Raw genomic sequence first — 4,107 nt, forward strand, 5'->3', positions numbered from 1 at the left:
AACACTGCCAGGGATGGGGCAGCCACAGCTTCTCTGGGCACCCTGTGCCAGCACCTCAGCACCCTCACAGGGAAGAGCTTGGGCCTAATGAAGCCTTGCATTGCTTCTAGGGGTGCTGGGAAGAAAAGGAAATATAGTTGAAAGTTTAAGGGGGATTTTTTCCCCTGTATCTTCTACCTGCACTGTCCCAAGTAACTTCATGTCTTCCTGTTCCCTTTCCAGGTACCACTGACTCTCATCCACTGCTGAGAGCAGCTGGAGGAACAAGAGCATTTTGATTGCCCTGTGCTGTGGAAGACCTAATTCTTAATTACAGCCTTGTGTTAGCCTTGCCAAACATCAGGCTAATGATGGATCTCTCTTGAAGCTGGAAATTGTTTCTAACGTGTTTCATTTTTCAAGAAAATGAGTGAACCCATGAGAATTCCCTGCATTTCCCTCTGCGGGATATAACATCAGTCATTCCGTCACTCCTAGGCATAAACTAACTCCCTACTGAGTTATTCATGAGTAATTCTCAGCCAGGCTGATGTATATCTGATCACTTCCTGAGGAATAAATCAAGCATCTCCCTTCACGCTGAGTGCTGGCACATCACACAGTTCTCTGGGACTTGATGGAGCAGAAAAAAACCAGCCCAAGCCCAAATCTGTCCCACATCCCTGATGAGGTTGGTTGAGCTCTCAGACCAGCTCCCCTCATTCCACCTCTGAGCTCTGATGCTCTTCTATATTCCACCTCCTAAAACTCATTTTTCCATCCTGCCCATACATAATAAATCATGATCAGCCAGATTACAGCACCCTGCACTACATCTCTGTCCGGTTGTATCACTCCATCCCTGGGCCTTTCTTGCTCTTCCCTTCTCACTGTTCTGCTACATTGGGTCGTGTCTACAGCAGTTTTACAGATTGTAAATAGCTGGGGCCAGTATCCAGCTTCTCTGTGAATCACTTGATGTGCTCTGGGGTGGAGTAAAACACTTGGGAACAGAAGGAACAGCTTCTACGAGGGGGACTGGTAGGAGTAGGATGTTTGTTCTCAACCTAAAGGTACCTTACAGAGGGGTCACAATGGGAGCTCTGCAGTAGTGGTGCATCGAAATTGACCCCTCCCGGGTATCAATCCTCCTGCTACTACTTTTGCTTTATAGGATGCCTTTGATGGGCTTAGAAAATGCATGAGGTTTGAAGGTCATCAGCACTAAGAGGTTCCAAGCCGGATGAATCCCCTCTCTGTGAATGTGCAGGTACCTTGTAGGTGCTGGCTGAAGGAAGAGAGCTTTGCTCAAAGCAGGGGGGCCTGAAGGGTGATCTGGAGTGACAGTCACGCTCAAATAGCAAGAAAAGTGGTGTTAAGGAAGGTGGTGTTAAGAAAAGTGGTGTTAAGGAAGGTGGGAAGCACCTGGAGGAGGAAGGGGGTAGAGGTGGGAAAGAGGGAAGAGAGAAGGGGGAGAAGAGTGGCCAAACCTTGAGTCTGAAAGGGAATGTTCACACTGGAGAGTGACATGGGTCAAAATGATGATGATGCGTTTGGGGAGGCAGCTCAGGCAGGCAGGCAGGAAGGAATGTGCCAGCCTGGCCCTGTCTGAGGAGGTACAAAATGAACCTTGACAGGCTTTAGGGCTTTAGGGGCAGAACCCCCCCAAAATTCCAAGCTCTCTTGAATGTTTTCATGAAAATGCAATGCTGTTAGCCTATCTGGGCTGGGAAATGGAAGTCTCAGCTTTTTCCGAGCAGCACACTCTAGGACAAGCCTAGCCCATGGCAGGGGGCTGGAACTGGATGATCTTAATGTCCCTTCCAACCCAAACCATTCTGTGATTCTGTAAAACCAGGCTCACATTTCTTCTGCATTTAATTTGAGCCAATATGGATGTATAGGTGCTACGCCATCATCCTGAGGCCAATCCCTGCTGTGCCACATTGTCCCAGTGCACGTTTGGGATGGAAGAGTGGATAATATTAATTATCTGTGGTTCTTTTTTCCCCCAACAGGCTCCCAAAACAGAGTAGAGGGGTAAAGGCTTTGTGTAAAAGCATTATTATTCAGAAGGAAATGAATTCTCATGAAACATGTAAGGTGTTAGCAAGTAGGAAAAGGTGCTTTAACCGAAACAACAATGTGTTTTCTGTGTTTTAAACTCATTTCTCGAGCTAGCCCAGCAATTCCAGCTGGGTTAAAGGCCAGCTCTTTAATGTTCTTATTTCAGCTGGGATTGCAAAGGGCTTTTGTCTGTGTAAGCCCCACATTCTCAGAGAGAGCAGCACCTCTGAGATGAGATCAGTCCCATGGGCTGGAAATGAGGTGGTCAGTCGAGCTTGTGAAGTTCCCAATGTTTTTAAATTCTTTGAGACCCCATTTATATATTTTAAGGCTCCTTCTGGATTTAGTGTCAGGGTGGTGGTGCAGGTCAGGAGAAGTAGGATGAAGGAGGGGAGTGGGTTTGTGCGTGGCTCAGTGCACAAGGAGAGGAGTGGGTTTGTGCACACTCTTTAGCCCAAGGCAGAAATCTTTGTGTTTCAGTGAACATTCTGCAGGCAAAAAGCAAGTGAAGGATTTGGGCCTATGAAAAGGGAAAAAACCCCAAACCCACATCTTTTTTTTTCTACCAGAATTTCTCTACCAGTGTAGCCAAAGGCACGAGCCTGGGTAGGTGACAACTGAACAGACAGATTGAACATCCTCTAACAGATAGACTTTATTGAGTACATGCACAACTAAGCAAAGCAAAACGGTGATGTCCAGGCTCCATAAACAAGATCTCACCAATGCGTTGGCCAGACGTACTGGGAGTCTTGGGAACCTGGAGATAGATGCTGCAAAGGTCCATGTGGATTCAGCTCCTTTAAGTCTGAGGGGATTACAGGGTCTTCTGTTCTGCTCATCTTTTGTCGTCTTTGAGGCTGGTAACACCCCCGCCATCTTCAGTGTGTGGTTTTCCAAGCTCAGGCATGATGTTTGTTTCTCCTTACTTCCAAAGACACAGTCCTTGGTTTTCCTTTTCCCCTTCTCTGCTTAAGGAGTCTTAAATCACACAAGAGCAGCTTCTTGACATTAGCATTTGAGGGTGGGAGGTTCAAATACAATAGTTACTTGTTATATTATTATTACTAAAAATAGTTACTTATGCTAACTTTTGCTTTTTTACTGTGAGGGTGATGAAACACTGGTACAGGTTGCCCAGAGAGGTTGTGGAGTCTCCATCTGTGGAGATAGTCAAAACCCAGCTGGATACAGTCCTGGGCAGTCTGCTTTAGGTGACCCTGCTTGAGCAGGGGGTTTGGACTCGATCATCTCAAGAGGTCCCTTCCAACCTCTATCATTCTGTGATTCATGCCAACTGCAGGCTGCTTGGCCTGCCCTTCCCTCCTGGATGGCCCTCTTATAACAGAGAAGGCCATCCCTCACATCAAGGTCTGGCATGGCATGTGTCCCCACCGCTCAACGCCTACTGGGTTGCAGCCAACAGCGGAGCTAAAGGTTCTTCTTGGTGGCAAACACAGAGGCCAACCCAGTCTTGCCCTTGACTATGGTAGGAGGCGTTTGGCCAGCCTCAGTCCTTGCACCTCGTTGTCAATGCAGAGTTTCACCTGCCTCATCCAGTAACAAGTCACTACCATGGCAAAGCACACACAGATTTGCATTAGCAGTATAACTACTACAGGGTGCAGCAGCGCGTTGAAGATGCTGGTGGCAGTGGGGGACCAGCCAAAGAAAATTTCCCACCAGTGGTGTTCTCCCACCCTCTTAATTCGTTCCATTACCTGCTTTATAACACTACCATCATGATGTACAGTTATTAGGATCTTTCTAGCTTCTGCCTTAGCATTTTCTAACAGCTGCTGTAAATTTGCATGCTCCAGCATCTCTTTTACAAGTGACAAATCCATACCGATAGGGGTTGGAGTTATACTACGATACAAGGTGTAGTTTCTTATTAGCAACTGGCTAGTAAATACAGGTGGTTTATACACAAAATCACAGCCTCTAATAATAGCTACGTTGCAAGCACACATATTTGAGTCGTTAAACACTGTCTGGTTATAGACTTCATTGATTTGCACGTATCTACACGTGGTTCTGAAGCACACGCACCCTTTCCCT

The sequence above is a fragment of the Nestor notabilis genome, unplaced genomic scaffold, assembly GCF_000696875.1.
Source record: "Nestor notabilis isolate BGI_N333 unplaced genomic scaffold, ASM69687v1 scaffold17096, whole genome shotgun sequence".
Lineage (NCBI taxonomy): Eukaryota > Metazoa > Chordata > Aves > Psittaciformes > Psittacidae > Nestor > Nestor notabilis.